The following is a 25,802-nucleotide window of genomic DNA, read 5'->3' on the forward strand; positions in this document are numbered from 1 at the left end:
TCCCATTTGTAGTGCTTACTGGAACACCGTGTTGCATGGTGTCACAGGGTTCCATTTCCAATGGAATGAATGATTCTCTCAGTCCACGAGGATCCCAGCATGTTGAAGTGAGTAATTTCCATGTTGTTTTTGTTTTCAGGACAAAATTGTCATAGCAAAATTCCTGTATTCTGACAAAAGGTAGTCAGTAAGAACTCAAATTGCTTAAGCCTGCTACCATATTGCCTGTAAAACTTGAGGTAGGTTCTTCATAGCCATTTTAATTTTACCTCATCCCAACTATATATTTTACTTATTTGACTGAAAATTATAATGTTTAATACAAGAATATAGGAAATCTAAAATGACAAGTCATCAATCAATGAAGTTAAGATTTGAACCTAAATTTTATCTAGTTTCTAAATTATTTTCTTCTTTTTATTTTGGTCTTACCATGTAGCCCAGTTTTGGCTTTAGCATTTTCTTAAGGAGTCAAACTATTTCATTCAATAAAACAGTGTTTTTATCAATACCAAGGGAAAATATTAAAAATCATTTAAAAGTTTTCACTATGTAACTTTAAAGTGAAAGAATACTAAATTTAGTGCTATATAGTCTCAAGTAGAGTAAATGCCACTAACAATAAATGTCTCTTGTTGTGACTCAGCTTTGTCTCTTCCCTGGGCATCCTGAATATTGGCATTAGAGGCAAGCTCTCCCATGCCTCAAATTGCTTTCTTACCTTAATGCATTGTAAGGAGAAAAAAAAGTGACTCAAAGGAAAAACACTCCCATTGCCTAAAGGAGGGGTCAGAAGCTTTTCTTCACAGGGCTCAAGGGGATTTTTATTTAAAAGGCAACATAATGGTTTATCACTTCATTTGTTTGAGACAGTGTCTTGCTGTATGTCAGGTAATACTCAAGTTTACTATATAGTCCAAAGTGGCCTTGAACTTAATTTCTGCCTGTCCCAGTGGTGCTGGAATTACACATGTGACAAAAAGCCCATTTGTTGTTTCACTTAGTACTTCTGATTTTTGCAGATACCTGGTCTCTAAAGATTCCTCTTGAATTGACTTGACACCTTATTTCATGAATAATTTAAAGAAAATTCTTAAAATCATTCACTGTAATCTAGTAAAACTCACTAATATACCTCCTTTACTACATCTGGAATCCTAAAACATGTTGTTTATATTCCTTCCTGTAATGAGAATACATGAGAACAAAAGGTTTCTGGGCCCTGGTACAGACTCCCAGAGTTCCTCTGGGCCTGATATTCTCCATAGTTCCTGGTTGCTACTGTTAGCATTTTTGCTTAAGAACATGGAATTTTTTTCCTCTCAGTCATGTCAATGTGTGTCATAACAAAGAACATCAACACAGTTTACTTGTGTTCATGTTTCCAATCAAGGAAAGACAAGTTCTTTGAATTTCAGAAAGAAACCAGCTTTGCAATGTGTCTGAGATGTATGGACCTGACAACAGCCTGTTCCATTCATGGCCAACTATCAGCATGTTAACATACAGTACAGGCTCCAGCAGCACTGCCCCCACTTTGCTCCAAAGCATCATTCAGGATAAGTGCATTGTACTGGAGGAAGCAGTGCCATGGCATTTTCTGAATTTACCAATCCCTGGGAGGGGGGATGTTGGTTATGTTGGCTGTAATCAAATTTCTAAGGTCATAAGTGAGGAAGACTATAGGTTATGATTACAGTTAACACTCACAAGGAAATATGCATGAAAACTTAGAGGACAACGACTAAATTCATTGTTCACTATCAAAAGAAATTTAATTTCCTGATATTTTTATTCTGAATTTGAACATGTTTTAAAATTGTCACTGCTGCAGAATCATATTGGCTCTAGAACCAAGGGGAAACTTACCATTTGCATTGTTTTATAAGTTAATACATTGTGGTGCTGATCTCTCTATTTTCTAGAACTGACTCTTTTCCTGTTTCAGGTATACTGGGCTCTGAAGGATGGAGCTCCTATTCAAAAGCCAATAATTCAGGCATCCAGGTTATTACTGAAGAAATCAGCATTTCCTTTGAAACTCTTGGAGGCCTCATGATTTCAGAAGACTTTACAATGCCTGTCATTTATAGCCTAGCGATGCACGCTCTCTATTAGCGGCAGCAGCTGGTAGAAAATTCTTCTTTGAATGAAATGAGTGCTCTAAGCAGGTATTTACCAACACCAGGGTAGTAAATGGTGCCACAATTATGGATGTCAAGAATAAACTTAAAAGATAGTATATGACCAGTGCTAGTTAGAACACTGACCTAAACAAAAGCCCATAGCAAATTAATCTTGCAATGCTCAAATAAATGAATCTGACAGCACTTGTCTGTGGAACTGATGTCTGTTTTCACCCCTGAGCGTGCTCACAAACCACCTCTTATCTAGCAGATGTTGAAAGAGATGTCATTAAGGAAAAAGGTCCAGATGGTCCCAGGAAAAAGATCAGCTCTGTTATAATCACACAAAGGAAAGCTGGAAAATTCTATGAATACCAGACCAAAATAACAAGCAATAAATGAGATGGCATGATTGATGTTTCATGAGAAAAGATCAAGAATCACTGAGAAAATACAATTATAGAAAAAGAAATACTTGAGTTTTGTCTCCAGCACTGAAGCAGATCACCAGTTCAGCCTCCAATGTGCCTGCCCACACCTCATGTGGATCCTACAGTCCATCTCCTAATCTCCCTCCCCCAATTCATCTCTGTATCCTAGACTCCAATTCCAACAGGTACCTCCTGTTTAACCTCAGGATACTGCAGCCAGAAAAGCAGGAGGACTGCCTACAGTCTACTCTCTCTGAATTCCCCACAATCCCTTACTCTCATTCCTAATATTGCAAGATATCAGGAGCAACAGTTTCCCTTCTCCCCTAATCACATTCCCCATGATTCCCACAAACCATTCCCTCCTAACCTCTCTGCCACCACTCATGACTAGTCCCAGACTCCAAATCAGCAGCCATTCCCTTTGACACACAGGGTGCACAGTACAGTAAAACAGGTAATATACTGCCACCGCAGTCTCTGATAATCCAAAGAAACAAACACTCAGCCAACTAAGAAAACAATACCAGGACTTATCAAACCCAGATGCCTAGATGCCAGCATAGGAACACAATAAGGGCCAGGGCTATATATATGTCTCCACTGGTCCTACCACAGTAGGTCCTGAATATTCCAGAATAGATGAAGCATAAGAAAGGAGCTTAAAATTAACTATAGCAAGATGAGAGAAGTCCTTAAAGATGAAATGAATCAATTCATTGAAGAAATCTGGGGGAAAATGAGCAAGCAATTGGAGAAAATGAATAACTTCCTTAGAGAAAGGTCAAGAAAATACAAACAAGTAGTTGAAGGAAACACATAAAACTGCCTAAAATCTACAAATGGAAATAGAAACAATAAGGAAACAAAAACTGAGGGAATTCAGGAAATGAAAATTTTAGGAATTTGAATAGGAATTACATACAGAGACAAGGTTTTCCAACAGAACACAAGAAAGGGGAGACAGAATCTCAGACACTGAAGATACAATAGAAGCAATGAACACTCTTAAATCTTCAATATTCCAGACACAAACCACCTAGGAAATCTGGAACACCATGAAAAGTCCAAACCTAGAAATAATAAAGGAAAAAATAACAATCTGAGGTCGAAGGCAGAGGAAATATCAACGAAATCATGGAAGAAAAAATTCCTAATTAAAAGGAGATGTCTATAAAGGTGCAAGAAGATGCAGAACATCAAATAGATTGGACCTGAAAAGGAAGTGCCCCCTTCACATAATAATCAAACCTCTAAATATGCAGAACAAAGAAAGAATTTTAAAGGCTCCAAGGGGAAAAGGCCAAGTAGTGTAAAAAGACACACCTAGCCGGGCGGTGCTGGCACACGCCTTTAATCCCAGCACTCGGGAGGCAGAGGCAGGTGGATCTCTGTGAGTTCGAGGCCAGGCTGGACCGACAGCCTCGAAAACAATACAGAGAAACCCTGTCTCGAAAAACCAAAAAAAAAAAAAAAAAAAGACAGACCTATTATAATTACCTCTCACTTGTCACTGAAGACTCTAGGTCTGGAAAGATGTTCTGTAGATGTTAAGAGATCATGAATGCTAGCCCACAATTGTACATGCAGAAAAATTACCAATAACCATAGGTGAAAACAGTAAGATACTATGTGATAACACCAAATTTAAGCAATATCTATTTACAAATCCAATAATAAAGAAGATGATAGAAGGAAAGCTCCAAAATAATGGGATTAACTACAACCATGAAAACTCAGGAACTAAATAATCTCATACTATCAAAATCACACACACACACACACACACACACACACACACACACCACTCTCCTCCACATACACCATGACTGCAACTACCACCACTACTACAACCACCAAAAAAGTTAACAGGAGTCAAAAATCATTGGTCATTGATACCCTTCAATCCAATGTTCTTATTAATTCACCAATAAAAAGAAACAGACTTACAGAATTGATGAATAAGCAGGATCTTTGCTTCTGCTGCATGCAAGAAACAGACTTCAACATTAAGGATAGACATTAACTTACTGTAAATAGTTGCAAAATAATATCTCTACAAAATGGAACAAAGAAGAAAGCTGGTGTGGCCAATTTAATATCTCACAAAACAGGCTTCAAATTCGCTAATCAGAAGAGATTGGAAAAGGCAATACATATTAATCATCAGAAAAAATGACCAATATTGCATACCATTTCCTTTTTGTTTTTGTTTGTTGAGACAGGGTTTCTCTGTGGAGCTTTTTTGAGCCTGTCCTGGAACTCACTCTGTAGACCAGACTGGCCTCAAACTTCAAGACATCTTACTGCCTAATCCTGAGTGCTGGAATTAAAGGCATAAGCCACCACCACCCAACCTTATACCATTTCTTAATATCTATGCCCCAAATAAAAGGGTACTCATTTGTAAAAGAAATGCTATTACAAGTTAAATCCCATTGACACTTGCACACTGACAGAGGAGAACTTCAATATCTCATTTTCACCAAGAGAGAGGTCATCCAGACAGAAATGCTGGAATTAACAGAAGATATAATCCTATGGAATTAACAGATATTAAAGAACCCTTTATCCAAACATAAAATAATAACCTTCTTCTCTGCACCAAAAAAACCTGTCTCTAACACTGAACACAAAGTGTCAAGCAAATCACCTCTCAATAGATAGAAGAAAATTGAAAAAACTCCCTGATACTTATCAAACCACTATGATTTAAAGCTGGATATCAACAACAACAGAAAGATTTACAAACTCATGGAATATTAACAACACTCTAATGAATGAAAAAATTGATCAAGACATAAATAAAGAAATTAAAGACTTTCTAGAAAGCAATGAAAAAGGAATACATAGCATGCACAAGCTTATAGGACAAATGAAATCAGTGGTAAGAAGAAAGTTCATAGCACTAAACTGCCTACTTAAAAAAATTGGAAAGATCTCATACGTATAACTTAACAGTATGCATGAAAAAGCTGTAGGCCCGAAAGAAGTAAACACACACAGTAGGAGGAAGATATGGACAGACAGGAAGATATAATCAGACTCAGAGCTGAGAATAATAAGTTGAAACACAGAGAACAATACAAAGAATCAGTGAAACAAAGAGAATTAACAAGATAGACAAACCCTCATTCAAACCAAATTAAATACACAAAGAGAACATCATAGTGAACAATATCAGAGATGAAAAGGGGACATAACAAGAGACACCAAGGAATTCCAAAGAATCAAATGAACTTGACTTCTACACTATATGCCATCCTAGAACCTTCATCTAGTGACTGATGGAAGCAGAGGCAAACACCCACAGTTAAACACTAAACTGAACCCATGGAACCCAGTGACAGAGAGAGAGAGAGGAGAGATGAGCAAATTGACAAAGAATAGGCTAGCAAAACCAGCAGAGACAGCTGATCTGTACAAGAGGGAGTTCTTGGACCCCAGACCGACAGGTGGGAGGCCAGCATGGGACTGATCCAGACCCCCTGAGTGTGAGAGTCAGTGAGGAGCCCTGGGCAACCTATGGGGCCCTGGGCAGTAGATCAATGTTTATCCCTGGCATACAAACGGACTATGTGTGTCCATAACACAAAGAGGGATGCTCTCTCAGCCTGGACCCTGCCCTGACAGACTCTGGATATCCCCTATGTAGAAGAAAGTGGGAATAGGGTGGGAGGCTCTGAGGGGGATTGTGGGGAGGGATGTGGGAGGAAGGGAGGGAGAGGGTACTGGGATCGACATGTGAAGCAAGCTATTTAAAATTAAAGTAATAATAATAAAAAATAAAACCCTTGTACCATCAGAAAAAAGAAGAAAAAAGGGCATAGTTCAAAACTGTATCCTCCAACAAGGAAGAAAATCTAAAAGAAATGGATAATTTTCATAATAGATGCTATTTAGCTAAAGAAAATCAAAGTCATATACAGAATTTAAATTCAACTATATCTCTTGGGGAAATAGAAGCAGCCATTATCTCCTAATAACAATAATAAAATCCCAGGGCTGGATGATATAGGGAAAGAATACTGTCTCAGGTATTTACCTTTTTTATTTAAATGAGGAATAAGATTGTTTTACATGTCAATCCCAGTTCCTCTCCCTCCCCACTCCCTTCCCCTCCACCAACCTCTTATCCCATCCCAATTTTACTCCCCATGGAGAGTGAGGCCTTCCATGGAGGATCTTCAAAGTTTGTCATATCATTTGGACCAGGGCCTAGGGTATACCCCCTGTGTCTAGGCTGAGAGGGTATCCTTCTATGTGGAATGGGCTCACAAAGTTCTTTTGTGTACTAGGGATAAATACTGATCCACTACGAGAGGCCCTATAGATTGCTCAAGTCTCCTAACTGACATCCACATTCAGAGGGTCTGGATCAGTTTTATGTTGGTTTACCAACTATAAGTCTGGGATCCATGAACAATCCCTTGTTCAGGTCAGATGTTTCTATGGATTTTTCCATCCCAGTCTTGTCCCCTTTGTTTATCACTGCTCTCTCTCTCTCTGGAACTGGATTCCAGGAGTTCAGCTCAGTATTTAGCTGTGGATGTTTGTCTGTTTCTGCTTCCATCAGCTACTAGATGAAAGCTCTAGGATGACAGAGAAGGTAGTCATCAATCTCAGTATTGGGGATGGCATTTAAAGTAGCTTCTTAACTATTGCTTAGATTGTTAGTAGGAGTCATACTTATAGATCTCTGGACATTGCCCTAGTGCCAGATTTCTCCTTAAATCTAAAATGGCTCCCTGTATTATGGTATCTCTTTTCTTGTTCTCCTCTATTCTTCCTCTGACTCAAACTATCTGCTCCTTCATGTCTTCCCTCTCCCGTCCTCCTCTCCCCTTCTCTTTATCTTAACTCCATCTTCACCCACCACAAAGGCTCCCAATTAGCCCAGGAGAACTTATCCCTTTTCCTTTCTCCAGGGAACGATGTAGGTCTCTCTTAGGGTCCTCCTTGTCTCCTAGCTTCTGTGGCATCTAGATAGTTTCAGGTTCTGGTTATTACAAATAATGCTGCTATGAACATAGTTGAACAGATGTCTGTAAAGGGAAGCCTTTCCTTGAGAGAAGCCTTCCCACCAGCCTGATTCCAGAGCCGCATGAGTCCCAAATAAACACACAGGAGTCTATATTAATTATGAAGCTGTTGACCTTGCTTGTTTCTTACTGGCTAGCTCTAACTTAAGTAATTACCCCATAATTGCTAATCTAAGTATTTCTCTTACCGGAGAGGTTTCTGGGCTTCCTACTCCATGGCATTATATCTTGACTCTCTGTGTTTCTCCTTCCCAGAGTCCTTCTGGGCTCCTAGTCCCACCTATCTTGGTTTGCTATTGGCCAAAAGTGATTTATTGACAAATACACAGGACTTCCCCAACAGATGTCCTTGTTGTAGCAATGTGTATCTTTTGGGAATGTGCCAAAGAGTAAAATTGCTGGATCTTGTGGTAGACTGATTCCCAATTTCCTAAGTAACCACCACACTGATTTCCAAAGTGGCTGTATGAGCTTGCACTCCCACTAGCAGTAGAAGAGTGTTTTTCTTTCTCCACATATTCTCCAGCATAAAATGTCCTTGGTGTTTTTGATTTTAGTCATTCTGGGCAGTGTAAGATCATATCTCAGAGTTGTTTTGAGTTGCAATTCCCTGATGGTTAAGGTTGTTGCGTACCTTCTTAAGTGTCTTTCAGTCATTTTAGATTCCTGTATTGAAAATTCTCTATTTAGTTCTATACCCCACCTTTTAATTGGATCCATTGTTGTTTTGAAGACTTGCTTCTTGAGTTCTTTGTAAATTTTGGAGATCAGCCCTCTGTCAGATAGGGGTTTGTGAATATGTTTTTCCATTCTGTCGGCTGCTGTTTTGTCTTGTTGACTGTATCTTTTGCCTTATAGAAGCTTCTCTGTTTCAGGAGGTCCAATTAATCGCTGATCTCAGTGACTATGCTACTGAAGTTATGTCCAGGAAGTGGTCTCCTATAACAATTTATTCAAGAGTACCTCATACTTTCTCTTCTAAGAGGATCAGTGTGGCTGGATTTATTTTGAGGTCTTTGATCCATTTGGACTTAAGTTTTGTGTATGTCGATAGATAGAGATCTATCAGAAGTCTTCTACATGCCAGCATGCAGTTATGCCAACACCATTTGTTGAGGTGCTTTCTTTTTTCCAATTGGATAATTTTAGCTTCTTCATCAAAAATCAGGTATTCATAGGTATGTGGTTCCATATCAGGGTTTTCAATTTGATTCTATGTTTGTGCCAATACCAAGCTGCTTTCAGGACTATAGCTCTATAGTAGAGTTTAAAGGTAGGGATGGTGATGCCTCTTAGGTTCCTTTATTGTACAGGAATGTTTTAGCTATCCTGGGTCTTTTGTTTTTCCATAAATAGTTGAGCATTATTCTTTCAGTGTCTGGGAAGAATTTTGCTAGCATTTAGATGAGGATTACATTGAATCTGTACATTGCTTTTGGTAAGATTGCCGTTTTTTACTACATTGATCCTACCTATCGAAGATCATGGGAGATCTTTCCATTTTCTGGTATTTTCTTTAATTTCTTTCTTTAAAAACTGAAAGTTCATGTGATACATGTCTTTCACTTGATTGGTTAGCATTACCACAAAATATTTTATGTTGTTTGTGGGAATTGTAAAGCATGATGTTTCTCTTATAAATTTCTCAGCCCATTTATCATCTGTGTATAGTAGGACTACTGATTTTTCTGAGTTAATCTTGTATCCTACCACTTTGCTGAAGTTTTTTATCTGCTGTAGGAGTTTCATGATCAACATTTTTGGGCCACTTACACAAACTATCATATCATCTATAAATAATGAAAGTTTCACTTCTTCTTTTCCAATTTGTATCCCCCTTGAACTTCTTTGGTTGTCTTATTGCTCTAGCTAGAACTTCAATCACAATATTGAGGAGATATGCAGAGAGTGGACAGCCTTGTCTTATTCCTGATTGTAGAGGAATCATATTGATTTTCTCTCCATTTAGTTTGATGCTGCTTGTTAGTTTCTGTATATTATTTTTTATCATGTTTAGGTATGTTCCTATTATCCATGTTCACTCTAGGACCTTTATCATGAAGGAGTATTAGATTTTGTGAAAGGATTTCTCAGTATCTAATGTGTTAGGGCCATTAATATTGAGGGATATTAGGGATTATTTAGTGTTCATTCTTGCTTGTTTTGGATTTGGTGGTGGTGGTGGAATTGTGTGTGCATTTTCAGCCCTTTTTTCTTTTGGTTGTTGGTAAACTGGGATTATCTATTGCCTATGTTATTTATGGTGTAGTTAACTTCCTTGGATTGGAGTTTTCCTTCTAGAACATTCTGTAGGGCTGGATTAGTGGATATGTATTGTTTAAAATGTTTTTGTTGTAGAATATCTTGTTTTTGCCAACTATAGTGACTGAAAACTTTGTTGGGGATAGTAGTCTGGCCTGGCATCCATGGTCTCTTAGTCTTGGTAGAGTATCTATCCAGGACCTTCTTGCTTTCAGAGTTTCGATGAAAAATCAGGTTTAATTCTGATAGGTTTGCCTTCATAGTTTACTTGGCATTTTTCCTTAGCTGCTCTTAATATTCTTTCTTTATTATGCATGTTTGGGGTTTTGATTTTTATGTGGCAATGGCACTTTTTTTGTGGCCCACCCTCTTTGGTGTTCTGTAAGATTCTTGTATTTTCATAGGCATGTGTTCCTTTCGGTTGGAGAAGTTTTCTTCTATGTCTTTGTTGAATAGGTTTTCTGCACATTTGAGGTGGATTTCTTCATCTTTCTCTATACCTATTGTTCTTAGGTTTGGTGTTTTCACGGTTCCACATATTTCCTGGTTATTTTGTGTTAGGGATTTGTTTGACTTATGATTTTCTTTGGATTGATGAATCAATTTCTCCTAGTGTATCCTCAATGCCTGAGATTCTCTCTTCCATCTCTTGTATTCTGTTGGTTGTGCTTCCATCTGTAGTTTCTGATCATTTTCTCACTTTTTCTACTTCCAGAATTCCCTAAGTTTATGTTTTCTTTATTGTCTCAATTTCAGTTTTCAGGTCTTCAGCTGTTTGAATTGTTTCCTTAATCTGTTTGATTGTTTTTCTTGGCTTTCTTTAAGAGATTTGTTGAATTTTTGGTATTTTTTAGCTTCCATTTCTTGAAGGGATATTCTGATATCATCTTTGACGACCTCTATCATTTTCATGAAGTTGTTTTTAAGGTCATTCTCTTGTGATTCATCTGCATCAGTATATTCAGGTCTTGCTTGTGTAGATGGTATACTATTGGTTTTCGGTTGTTGAATTTTTTTTATATTGCATTTTTCCCATCCCTTTTTCCAGTGGGTGCAGGTGGAGTCTCTTACTTCCTTGTTGGGTATGGGTCCAAGTTGCTCTTCCAGTGGTTGAAAGCAGGTCCAATACTCCTCTTCCTGTGAGGGGAAAGAATTTTATCAGACATTCTAAAAAGAGTTAACACCAAGACTCATCAAAATAGTTCACAAAATAGAAGCCAAAATAACATGTCCTAATTCATTCTGAGTCTGTAATTACTCTAATAATCAAACCACATAAATACTCCACAAAGAAAGAAAATTACAAACTTATTTTCCTTATGAACACAGATGAAAAATACTCAATAAAATCTTTGCAAACTGAATACAAGCACATAAAAAACATCACCCACCATTATAATGCCAACTATAATGTCAACTTCATCTCAGAGATATACACATGGTTCCACATATGAAAAAACTAGTCAGTGTATTCTTCTATATAAACCAAGTGAGAGGAAAATTAAAACATGATCATCTCTTAAATTGAGAAAAACATTGACAGAATCCAATAACCTTTTACATTTATAATCCTGGAGAAACTGGGAGTGTAAATGACATACCCAAACATCATAAAGGAAATTTACAGGGACCCTATAGCCAAACTCAACTTAAATGTAGAAACTCAAAACAATTCCACTAAAATCAGGAACAAAACAAAGCTGTCTACTCTCTTGATACTTAGTCAATATAGTGCTTGAAGGTATATTTCAACCAGACAGAAAAATACATATAAAGAAAATACAAAATTGGAAATGAATAAGACAAAGTATCATTATTTGCAGCATGTATGCATGTATTATGTATATATATGTATGTATGTATGTATGCATGTATGTATGACATATAAGTGAACCTAAATATTTCAACAGGGTGTCCTTATGACTGAAAAATGCTTTTAGTGACTTGACTGGGTACAAGATCACCCCCCCAAAACAAAACAACAAATGAAGCAAAAAATCCCCTTATGCCTCCTATATAAATATGAAAACAGAGAGAAATAAAAATCAGAAAATCCAGAACTTTTCATAATAGTCTCAAATAATATAAAATAGCTTGGGGTATTTGTAACCAAACTAGTGGATGACTTGTATGAGAATAGCTTCAAGTCTTTCAAGAAAAAGATTGCAGAAGGTATCAGAAGGTTGATATCTTTCCCAAGCTCATGAATCAGTTTTTTTATCATCCTACCAAAGCAATCTACACACTCAATGCAATTTTTAACCTTCCAACACAATTCTTTGTAGACCTAGAGAGGATAATCCTCCACTCCATATGGAAAAAGAATAAAAAGTCAAGAATAGCTAAAATAATCCTGAACAATAAAAGAACAGCTGGAGTTATTACTATCCTTGATTTCAAGTTGTACTACATGGATACAATAATAAAACCATGTGGTATTGCAAATAAACATACAGTGATCAATGGAATCAAGCTGAAGAGGCAGACATAATTCTACACACCTAGAAATAAAGAAGCCATAAATACAGACTGGAAAAAAGATAACATCTTCCGCAAATGGTGTTGATCAAACTGAACATCTGCATGAAAAGAATGCAAGTAAACCCATATTAATCATCCTGCACAAAACCCAAGTCCAAGGGAATGAAGACTTCAACATAAAGCAAAACACAATGAACCTGATAGAAGAGTAAGTGAGAAATAGGTGCAAATACATTGGCACAGGATATAACTTTCTGAATGGAACACCAAAACTGCAGACAATATGATCAACAATTGATAAATAGACCTCAAGTAACTGAAAAGTTTCTGTAAGTGAAAGGACACCATCAATCAATCAGACTGTCAACATAAGAATGTGAAATATTTTTATCAACTGCCAATCTGATAAAAGACTAATATTTAAAATACATAAAGAACTCAAGAAATGAAATGCCCAAAAAACCAAATACTGTAATAAAAGTAGAGACAGAGTTGAGTAGAGAATTCTCAAAAGGGGAATCTCAAATGACTGAGAAATACTTAAATGTTCAACATTTTTAGTCGTATGAGTAATGCAAATCATAACTACTTAGTGTACCACCTTAGACATGCAAGATTGGCTAAGATCAATGAGTGAAGTAACAGCTCATACTGGTGAGAATGGGGAACAAGAGGGCCACTCTTCCAATTGTGGTGCGAGTGCAATCTTGTACAGCCGCCATGGAAATCAATATGGTGTTCTTTCAGAAAATTGGGAATTGATCTACCTCAAAACCCAACTATACGACTATTGGGCACATACCCATAGAATGTTCCATCCTACCATAAGTACACTTGTTTAAGCATGTTCATTGCAGCTTTATTAATAATGACCAGGAACTGGAAACAATGGAGATGTTTCTTGACAAAAGAGTGGATGAACAAAATGCAGTGCATTTGAACAATGGATTCTTCCTCAGTTGTTAAAAAAATGACATCATTAAATTTGTGACAAAAGGAACTAGAAATGGTCTTGCTGGTCTTGGGGGTCCCATGGAAATCACTAAGCAACCCATGATAATGCTCAGTCTAAGGGTTACTCTCTTCAAACTGACAGAGGGGAAAACATCCACAAAACTCATTGAATATGTTGAAGTCAAACAGGTGCCTGAAATCCTATTTTCTAGTTTCTTCAGTGAAGGAAAGTTATCTGTAGACTACCAAAAGAGAAATGTGGACACCAACCCAGCCATACTACTTTTGAATTGTAATCTCCCTTCCTGCAAAATATGCTAAGGTAATGGTGGCCAAGAAATTGGAGGAGTGGGCCAATCAATACATGATTTGATTTAAGTCCCATCCCATGAGAAGGCACCTATATCAGACACTACTTGAGTAAACAAGAACCAGAGACTACAAAGTACAGAGACCTTGGGTAAAACCAAACAATGATGATCTCAAAAAAACGCACAATAAAATGATTCCTAATGATATTGTGCTCTACTCATAGATGGGTGCATGGAAAAAGTGATCATCAGGGTGGCTTCCTCCAGCAGCAGTTGGAAAAAGATGCAGAAGCGCATAGATAAACATTATGTGGACAGAGTATAAATTGAAGGTCCATCAGATCCCATCAGAGATCAGGAATTCCTGTAGGAGAGGAGGTGGAAAGATTGTAAGAGTAAGATGGGATGAAGGACACCAGAACATGACTCTAATGAACTTCCAGAAATTGAAGCAGCAAGCATAGGGACCACAGGGGTCTATACTAGCACCTTTGTGTATACATTATAGCAAGTAGTTTTGCATTCTTATGTGACTCCTGACTGAGACAGCTAGTGGGTCTCTGACTTTTTGCCTGCTCTCAGGACTCTTGCTTCTGTTGGGTTGGAATATGCAACTCTGATATGAAAGTTTTTGATTCATCTTATTTTATCTTATTTTCTCGTGTTTAGTTGCTATCTCTTAGACGTTTGTTGTTTTCTAAGGAGAAACTGAAAGGGAGTGGACCTGGAGGGGATGACAGGAACTGGAAGGAAGAAAAGAAGGTGAAACTATAATTAAGATATTTTCATGAAAAAAGAATCTATTTTCAATAAAAAAGAACAAACATAAAGCAATAATTTCCCAGAAAAAAAAAGAAACAAACAAGAGGACTACCAAGACACTCTGTGGGTAAAACCACTTGCAGGAAGTCTGAATCCTGAACTGAAGTCCTGGATTCTATACTGAAACAGAGAACCAACTTCCACAAGCTGTCTCCTCACCTCTGCATTGTGCAGTGTTACACATGGGCCCACACATGTAAACAAATGAATATTTCAAGTTTCAGGATTTTTTTTGACACAGTGTCTTTCCAAGTAGCCCTGGCTCCTGGAATTTACTACATTGATCAGGTTGTCTTCAAACTCAAAGACTGGCCTGCTTCTGCCTCTGGAGTACTGGGATAAAAATCATGTGCAACCACACCCAGCTATCCTTATACTTTTTAAAAAGAGATTGCCTAGTAGTGAACCTGGGGAAAACAATAATGCGTGTGTTTTCTCTCATTATTTCGTGACCTCTGCTTTCCACACAAATCAGCATCTATACTTATCATTGTCATTACTTTTTTGACTATAATAGAAGGCATCATACTTAAAAGTAGATAGAAAAATAAAATGAACCTGCTGTGCACTAGATAGTCATTATCAACTCATGCCCAAATCTTTCTCATTTTAATCCATAGCCACTGCCAATATCCTATGTTTTTGAAATCATACACCCAACATAATATAATTTTCTCTATCAAGGCTGCTAGATATCCCTAAAATATTAGAGCTCTTTTGTTAACACAGCTGCGTTATCATTACAACATCTACAAATTTAATAATGTCTTAGCATCTGAGTGGCACAGACAGTTCAGATTTTCAGATGCCTCATCAATGTCAAAGATGCTCCATTCTCTGTTTACATCCTGCTTGAATGTGGATCTAAAAAATATCCACATGGTTAGTACACCTGGTTGGTAGTTAGAGGCATGCTCTCAATCCCACTCCCTGTCTCCTTATTCTTGGGAGGAAGTCTTCTGCACATATGTTTCTCTTATATTGGTTGATGAATAAAACACTGTTAGCCAATAGGGATGCATGATAGGTGGAACTAGGTGATAAGAAGGATTCTGGGAAATGTACTAGGAAGTCACCATATGATCCCAGGAGGATATCATATGACATTCTCGGTAAGATATGATCTTGCAGAAATGTTGAGTGAAGCCTTTTCCTTGCCAGCCTCTTTGGTTTTTCACCACTAGTATCCTGGGCTCTGCCGCATTGCAGTCCCCAAATAACACACAGGACACTGTATTAATTATGAAGCTGTTGGCCATTTGATTATTCCTTACTGGCTAACTCTGACTTAAGTTTTACTTCATAATTGTTAATCTAAGTATTTATCTTACCAGAGCAAAGGGTCCGGACTTCTTCCCCTATTGCAGCTGCATGGTGACTCCCTGTGTTTCTTCTTCCCTGAGTCCCATTCGACTGCTAGTCCCACATATCTTACTTCCCTATTGGCCAACAGTGCTTTATTCAACAACCAATAAGAGACAGATTTACAGAACGTCATGGGTTTATACTTAAGACAGTGTTAGCCAATAAGAAGCCCTAGACATTGGCCAGGGGCATACTAATAGAGTCTCTGTGTGTTATTTGGAGGCTCTGAGGCAGCTGCAGAACCAGGCAGGAACACTGCAACACTTGTGATTTCTTTGCTGGAAATACATGGCTCACACATTGTTGTCCGTCTTGATTTTCTCTAACTTGGCAGCTGAAATTAGAGTCTTGGCAAAATATACTACTCTATATTGGGCCATATTTGAAGTTCCATTAAGGTATATTTTTATTTCATATTATTTTGCTTATGATTTTTTTCTGCAGCTTTTCTCGTCATTTCCTGAGTGGCCCCTAGTTTGCTGTCTATGCACTTTAAAATGAGTGGTGATGACACCTCACTTGCTGCCTTAGCTGAAGACCCAAGTTGGGTTCCTTGACCCACATGGATAGTTTACAACTATTTGAAATTCCAGTTTCATGAGATCCAACACACTTTCATGACCTCTTCAGTGAACTCCAGGCATGTGGCCCATATACATACATTCAGGAACATACACATATACATAAAATAAATGTTAAAATACTTTAAATAAAATTAGTTCTATAGAACCTGCTCTGATATCTCAACATACTGTTTAAGATGCTAGGTGTTAAGAGCAATTCCTCCCTTCTAATCATACTCCATTGATTTTTTTAAGACACATGCATGCATACACACATACACATGCACACACACACTTACATGCACTCTCTCACACACACATTTGACACTTCAACAAGCTATTTTAAATAAAAAATGTTAAAAATAAAAATATTAAAAAATTGTAATCTGTAGCTTGCAACTATTTCAATAATCTAAAACACATTTTTGTGGAAGGTTCCTTAAGAAACTCTCATGGTCCTTGAAATATTCATTTAGAAAATGGTCATTTTTGATAATCATGAATACCGTTTTAATATTGAAAATAAGTACAGCTAGATAAAATACTCTTGATTTTTGTATTCTTCCCTTATACACATTTGATTTTTCCATTACAGATATTCTCTTGAAATAAAAGTTTTCTGTTCTAAAGCTGCAATGATATAAGTTCTTTCCTTTTTTGTGACTTATCTTTGTGTGCTTATTAAGGGATATTTGTAAGATATAGTGACATATTTTACTAAGCTAAGTCTAGGTAATAATCATTCTCACGAACTTTGAATTGCTTAATCTTTCATTGTTTATATGCATTTTCTCTAACTATTCTACTTTAGCAACTACAATTACACATATGTTGAACCACTGGATATTTTCTTCATTTGTTTTTTTTTCTAATTTTACCCCTTCTATTTTTACTTAATATCATTCTATTTCATATTTTATTTATTTCAAGGACTTATCTATTTTATAATTATCTCATGATTTTCCTTTTCTTTCTTTTATTACTTTCTTAAATATTTTCACTTTTTATAACTGTAGAAAAAAAAGATAAGTACTTCCTGATAGCAATTTATGTTATTATCTTTCTCACCTTTCTCATGTGTGGGAGTCAGGGTTAACACACTGTCTTACTGTGCAGTCAAAGCTGAGCTTATGCTCTGTTTCGTCCTCCCTATCCTTCTTGTTACTGAAGTCACTTGTTTTCCCACCACACTGAGTATGTGGTCTCTCAGTTCCTAATTCTATTTTAGATCATTTAAAATAGAGTGCTATAGTCATATATAGTAGTGTCTATAGGTTTGTTATAAGGTTCCTATCATCTTCCTCATATTTTTTTTGTAAAATTGTTTAAAATCAAACAATTTTCTTATACACGTAATTTTGTATTACTTTAATTTTCCCAAAATAGAGGACTTGTTAGATCCCCAATTTTCTTACTTTGGTTAAAGGGAATGTGGTACAGTCAGTCTTAAGCTTGTGGACACCTCAAGAGCTATTCCTATCTCATTCCTGCTCAGGCTTTTCTTCTTTGTCCTGCATTTTTCACTATAGACCTCATTCTCAGCAACCTTTCCATAGACCACAAGGTTGTAAGGTAATGTTGTTCCATGACCTGTTGGCTGAGACTTCATAGGAAGTGGGGAAAATGCGTTAGCTCCATCATGTCTCACAGAAACATAGCGCCTTTTAGCTTTACTAGTTCATTCATATTGCTCCTACACTCAGTCATGCAAACCTACTTCTGTTTGCCCTTATTCATAAATTTCCCAGACATCTCTGCTTCTAAATTATAATGTAACTATACCTGTTTAGCCATTAAGACTTTGTCTTGAAGCATCCATATCAATATATGTATATATCATATATATACATATATAATATTATTTATTTAGTTGATTTCTCACCAGACTTTGTTGTGAATGTGTTCTGTGGGTTGACCTACTGCTTTTCTGGGTCTTCAAGTGACAACAATGATACTACTCTGTGATCTTTCAATATGAGGTGCAGGATTTCTAAATCTGGGAAATATAGTGCATATGCCCATATGTTGGTCTCATAATAAGGTTTTCACTATGGTTGGTCATGAGATCTTTTGTAAGTATTTAATCTGAAAGGTCATCCTTTAAACCTTTAACTGTTTAGGGTAATTAGGAGCCATAATTCTCAACAGGAACCTAAACCTTATCAAGACTGTAATATAATGGAGAAATTAACATCTTAATTATTTTATTATTCGTACTGAGTTTTCCCAATCAGATTACTCTAATAAAATTATATAGTATCAGCACTCCTTATCTTTAGATTTTGCTTCCAATGTGTCACTCAATGGAAAACTGAAAGCATTCAAGGCATGCACTAGGGAAAGCATGCTCATCATTTGAAAAATGATTGTTTACTACAACATGCAAACAACTTCCTAGTATCAATGTATAACAAGAAAAATAAAATTTATCTTATGGCTAAATGAGTTTTCAAAAATATATGAAAGAACTTAGCATCAATTTTCAGAAATTTAAGATGAAAATAACATGACAGTATTCTTCCTCATTCAAATGGACAGATTTCATCTACTTATGACAACACCAGAGAAGCAGAATGTGCACTCATTAAAGATAATGAGAACCACTGGAAAGACAAAATAATGAAAATGTGTCTGCTTAGGCCAAGGACAGAAGAATACATGAAAATATGCCTATACACCATTGTCACTTGATCACAATAGAGTGGCTAATCATGTAATTTGATCTTTGTTTCAGAGCATAGTCACATATGAGTGGATATTAAATGTGAATAATTCACTGGAAGAAAAGCAAAATAAAACTGTTAAGCTCTTACTATAGATAAAATATAAAAACAAAGTAAGAAGACAAGGTACAAGTTGGGAAAATAGATACTTTATACGTTTTATATTCAGCAAATGATCAAATCCGGTTAAATTTTTTAAAGATTTATTTATTATGAATACAACATCCTGATCCCATGTCTGTCTGCAAGCCAGAAAAGGACATCAGATCTCATTACAGGTAGCTGTGAGCCACCATGTAGTTACTGGGAATTGAACTCAGGACCTCTTGAAGAAAAGCTAGTGCTTTTAACCTCTGAGCCATCTCTCTAACCCCAGGTTAAATTTTTGAAGTCAGCACATCCAGAGCTACATCTCTGGCAGAAGCCTTCCTACTCCACTAGAAGCCAGGCAAGATCCTAATCCCTAGGTAAGATCACCTCCTGCAATGTCTGGACTTGCACAGTGTAACCCCAACATTCCATCCTTTCCTTGTCACCTTCTCCAAGGCCATACCTCCTGTAGAATCCATCTACCCCATTAGAGGACAGAACAGATACTAGTATAAGCTGAGGCCTCCCAGTACTTCAAAGGCCAGGCCAGATCCCTAGAAACCAGATAAGCCACTACCTTATCTTGCCCCCCTCCTGCCTTCTCCAGACCAACATAACTGTAACCGCTCCCCCTATGTTCATTACCGTATCCAGGCCTGTGACTCTGGTAGAAACCTTCTACATCACCAGAGGCCAGGTTCGAACCCCAATCCACAGGTAAAACTATCCCCTATACTGTCTGCACTCACACAACATAACCCCAACCATCCCTTTTCTCCTTGTCACCATATCCCCACCCACACCTCTAGCAGAAGCCTCCTACTCCAACAGAGGCTATACCAGCATCATAACCCCCAGAGACCAGGACAGATCCCTGAAAACCAAGCAGAAGTATCCTACCCCACTATAAGCCAGGACAACATCCTAAAACACAGAGGACCTCCTGCCAGATCTGAGACCACCCAGACAACCAGAGCTCTACTCACAAACTTGAGTGGTAACCCCATGTGGGACTAGAGACCCATCGGGCCATCAGATGTCCCACACCAACTCAGGCAGAGACCCTCCACTCAACCATAAGCCACAGCAAGCAGAAGACCAGAGAAGAAAAAGAAAGTAAGGAAGAAAATTCTCATTCAAAAAAGACAAACCTATACCTTTAATCACTCCAAATCCAGAAATGAAAATTACAGTGTAAAAACACAATCAAGAACAGCAAGGGTCACCACCAGAGCCCAAACATAGCAAGCTTTGGGTATTTGAACACAGCTGAAGCACATGGAAACAATCATAAAACCAACGTAATGAATATGATAGAAGTCCTTAAAGAGGAAATGGATAAATTGCTTAATGAAATCAAGGAGGAAAAAAGTCAACATAATGATGCCTAATGATATTCTGCTATACTCATAGACTGGTATCTAGCCCAGGACCACTAGCTCAGGCATGGCACTCTCCATAGGGTCTATATGCTGTGTCTTTCCTTATCAATCATCAAGAAAATGCCTCATAAACTTGTACATATGCCAATATAGTGGGAGCATTATCTCAATTGAGGTTACTTTTTCCCAAATGACTCCAGCTTGTGTAAAACTACCAAATATATAGACACGTCCCTCCCAGAGAGTGCCACCTCTTCAATAGAAGAAAAAATCATCTTGCCTAATTTGTATCTCTTAACTGGTTTCCACCTTATTCCATTGAATGTTGTTCAGTGTAATATATTTTGGTTATTGTGTGCTTTCCAAAAGTTCGGAATAGGAGGGTGGTCAGCAGCAAGAGAAAGGGCTGTCCTAGCAAATAGGAAAACATCCATAAACATTTTTAGTCTTTATATAGTCAACTGCTCTAGGGATGCTTTAGTAGTTGTGAGTATCTTTCTTTGAAGCAGACTTCACATTTCCTAAGCTCTTGACAAATAAAATTCTAATCAATAGTGGAGCCTTTGATTCCATTCCTTTATCATGAGATGGATGACTGCCTTGTTTGCCATTCCTAGAGCCTTCATCCAGTAGCTGATCAAAGCAGAAGCAGGTACCCACAGCTGAACATTGAACCATACTCCTGGAATCCAGTTGTAAAGAGGGAGGAGGGATGAGTAAAGGAGCCAAGACTGTGTTGGAGAAGCATGCAGAAACAGTTGACCGGACCTAGTGAGAGCACGGAGACCCTAGGCATAAAGCACGGGAACCAGCATTGAACCGAATGTGGGTGCCAGCTAAGAGGCCTGGGCAGTCTACAGGACCTCTAACCACGGAGCCAGTGTTTATTCCTAGAGCACAAATGGAAACTGGGAGTCCATTACCTTTGCAGTCCAAATATGCGAAAGAAGGCCTAGGCCCTCCCCCAAATGATGTGAAGGAATTTGATGGTCCCTCATGGAGGCCTCACTCTCCTCGGGGAGTCGGTGAAAGGGTGGGTTGGGGTGTTGGTGGGGAGCATGGGAGGATGAAAGGTCAGGGGAATGGGGTGATTGACACATAAAATGAGAGTGCTTCTAAAATTAAAAAAAAAGGAACTAGTCACCAAACAACCCACAGAAACAGCAGATCCAGTCTGACAGCTTGAGACAACATAGGACTAAAATAGCCCTTTCCCCAAATGGCTGTGTCAGTTGTGGTGCCTGGTCAGTCTATGGGTCTTCTAGCAGTGGAAGCAGTATTTATCCCTATTGCATAAACAGGCTTTTGGAGTCCATTCCCTATAGATGAATATTCTCTCAGCCTAGATACATGGGGAAGAGCCTAGGTCCTGCCCCAAATGATGTAACAGACTTTGATGATCCCCCAAGGGAGGCCTTACCCTCCCTGTGGAGTGGATGGTAAGTGGGGGGCATGGGAGGATGGGAGGGAGAGGAAATTGGAATTCGTATGTACAATAAGATTGTTTTTAATTTAAATAAAAATTCATTACAAAAGAAATATCTTTGATTAAGATTGATGCTGAAACACTCAGCCACAATGGGTGGTACCATTCCTGTAGAGTTGCCTTAAGAAAGGCAAATGAGAGTAAGTCAGAGAGAGAGAGAGAGAGAGAGAGAGAGAGAGAGAGAGAGAGAGAGAGAGAGAGAGAGAGACAAAGACAGAGAAAGAGATAGAGAATGGCAGAGAGACAAAGATGGAGTACCGAGCAACATAAAGACAGAGACAGAGAGTACCAGCAGTCAGTGTTCTTTCTTGCTCTCTGAGTTTCTGCCCTGATTTTCCTCTATGATGAACTGTTATCTGGAGGTGTAAGCCATGGTGTATGCTACAACAACACAAAACAAACTAATACTATAATCAGTCTGTCTCACATCCACTATCTCAAAGCAACTGTATTTGCTCTTGACAGTAGAGGTCAATTGTAATTCCCAATGTCAAAATATCATTGTGTCAAAAAGAACCTAACAGTCAAGTGGCCTGAGCTCCCAATACAAGAGTTTGAAAACTGAATCTCTTGGAAAAACTATTATACCTTAACTATTAACCCACTACTGAGCAGATATCAAATTATTAAGAATAAAATTAAATATTTTAAATGTGTTGTTTATATAAATATAAGAGTCAACAGCTCAATTTTAGTCTCCAAATGCTTGCTTTATGTATTTGAGGAATAGTAAGGCAAGCATGGAAGAATTAATTAATTTATTTATTATTTATTATTACATACTCTTTACATGAGACACCCTTTACTTGGGGGAGCCACCTACCAACCAAAGTAAGTACTCACTGGACTGTTTCAACACTAGGTGTGTCCAACTAGCTTTGAACGATAGTATAAGTGATAAAAGCTCTTAAATTCAAAAGCTCTTTCTCTTTCCCTGACCTTGTTAACCTGGGATTTTCATAATTTATTTCTTAAAAGAGATTTGAAATCTTAGAAGATTAATCACGTAGCAATTGTTCAAAAACATGGATACTGTTATAGATTTTGTTATTTATCGTTTTCTTATTCATTTAATATTCATTGATTTTATTATTTATTTACCAAACATATATTCACCACTTTGCATGTGCCACTACTCTTCTTAAGGAGTGAACAAAGAAAATGCCAGCAATGCTAGTGAGTGACACAGCTATGATTACAGCAGTTTATTTGACAACTTGCTTTATATATCATGTCTTCTGAACCTGCTGATATCCCGACCACATGTCCCTCATTCTGTACTTGGTGCGCAAGGATGCAATAATTCTCGACACCCCAATTAAAAGAACTCTGAGAGCAGTCTATAAAACACTCTGAAACTGTTCTTGCCATTTTCTCATGCTCTATTGCTGAGACAAAACAATAGAAGTTTTGTTTAGCTCAGTTCACAGTTGATGGACAAAGATCACAAACATTATTTTTTCCTTTGAAATTTTAAACAACACTTTTAAGTAGACTGTTCCAAGAACCATTTCTGGCTCCCCAAATTCATTTGGGATAATGCTGGATGAATGTTGGCATTAACTAATTAAACAAACCATTTAATGATTTAATGTGGCCCTTGTTGGAACTGAAACGTTAGACCTGGGCCAATTTACTCATCAACAAATCTACACATAGGAAATATGTTTCATTTCTGAAACAAGTTCAATAGCCAATATCATAAATAACGTCTATATTTAAAAACATTTTTGTGATAAAATAACTTTACGTTTTGGTCATAACTGAATTGTGTTGCCCTAAAATCTACAAAGAAGGCTCAAAGCCAAATACATTATATTATAACTATACTTGGTATTAGGGCTTTTAATGGCTAAAATGAAGCCATTGTATAAATCTTAATCTATTATGGCCAGAATCCTTGTTCATTTCCTTAGAAAGTAAAATCAGGGTATGCAGCTTCTGTGAAATGGAAGACAGTCCTCAGTCAAGGTAGGACTTTGGGGCACACAGCCTCTGTGTATGAACGCATTCTGCCATCATCCAGCCATGGTAAGAGCTTTAGAAGAAACAAAGCATACTATATTGACTTTGGTCTTCCAGAGACTGATATCTTAAAAACAGAGCCACAAATGTCTATTTTCAGATGCTTTGTGGTAGTTTGTTATGGCAACCCTGTCAAACTGCTGCTGATTTATAGAGGCTTCTAGCATACCCTCCACCCATCCTCTCCTAAAGTTTATATTTTACACAGCCACAGGGCAGATCAAAGTCATAACATCTGGATGTACATGGTGAAAATAAGAAGACCCAGCATTTTTTTCCTCCACATTTTCTCACTTTACTTTTCCACCCTGATTTCAAGTGCTAGGCAGATTAAATTGGAGTGTTAGTTATACCGTAACAGAAATGAGAGGTAATAGCAAAAAGACAAACTTTGATTTCTTTAAAACGATAGCTTTGAAAACATATGCCTGAATTATTTCAGAGCATTTTAACCTCTCTCTATAGTACTCAAATATTTTTATTCAAATATTAAGGTTAGATATGCTCTGGAGTAATGTGTCAATGTTTAAGAAACTCAAAAAATCGACTTCCATATAAGAATTCAGCAATTCCAGGAGAAACATAGAATTTGTTTTTAGTAACTGCAGACCCACACCTCTGAACACAGAAGGGTCTGTAACACTGTCCTTCTAATGTCCTATTCATCATTAAGTTAAGAATTTGTCATTATGTTGCTTTAAATTATCTAATTGTGACAAAATAATTATTCCTCATTATGTTTTTATTTCCTTACTCATTGTCCATGGAGACATATTACGACAACATGTAATATCTTTTTCTGTCCACCATCCATCTCCTGAATAATGACACTGAGACTTCTTATTAATTGCTATAGCTTTTCCTATAGTTTTGGCTTGATCCCAACTAGCTATTATAACTTAAATTAAATGATTTATGCTAATTTATGTGGCATTATCTTTCTACCTCGTTGTACCTCCTGTTTCCTTTTGGTGTCTTCTGGCATCTCCCAAGTGCCCAGACTCCTCCTACTCTTCTTTACTCTCCCTGGAAATCCCACCTATACCTTCTTCCTAGCTATATACTATTCAGCGTTTTATTTCAGCAATCACAGCAATACAGCATCACATAGTGCACAAATACCCACCAACATATATCTGATATCCTAGAGCTAAATGTGGTGATATATTACTTATGATTTAATAAAACTTGTCTGAGGGTTCAGAATGCAAAGCTAGCCACAAGCAACAGAGGTCAGGCAGGGATGATATACATCTTAATCCCAGGACTCAGGAGACAGGTAGATGCATCTCTGTTAGTTCAAGGCCACACTGTGCTACGCAAAATTGATCCAGTCTAAAAGAGAAACTGTTCACGTAAAGGTGATCTCAGCACTTGGGACGACACACTTTTATTCCCAACACTTGAGGTATATAAAACAGGAACAGATATTCAGTCTGGGTCATTTTGATCTCCAGCCAAGATTGGCAGTTGGTCTCCAGCCACACTGAGTGCAGGATTGCTTCAACCTGAGCAGAGGTAAGAGCTACCAGCTTGGCTGCTTTGCTTATCTGAATGCCAGTTTGAACCCCAATATCTGCCTTTTGGTTTTTATTTTTCACACTAGAGCTAAATGCATCACTTCAAATGATTATAGATTATAAAACAATTAGCTACTTCCAAATTCAGGATCATGGTATGCAAACACGCTTCCACAGAAAAGAAAAAAGTATCTTAACCAAGTCTGAGCTTCATTTACA

Source organism: Mesocricetus auratus, unplaced genomic scaffold (assembly GCF_017639785.1).
Source record: "Mesocricetus auratus isolate SY011 unplaced genomic scaffold, BCM_Maur_2.0 Super-Scaffold_100006, whole genome shotgun sequence".
NCBI lineage: Eukaryota > Metazoa > Chordata > Mammalia > Rodentia > Cricetidae > Mesocricetus > Mesocricetus auratus.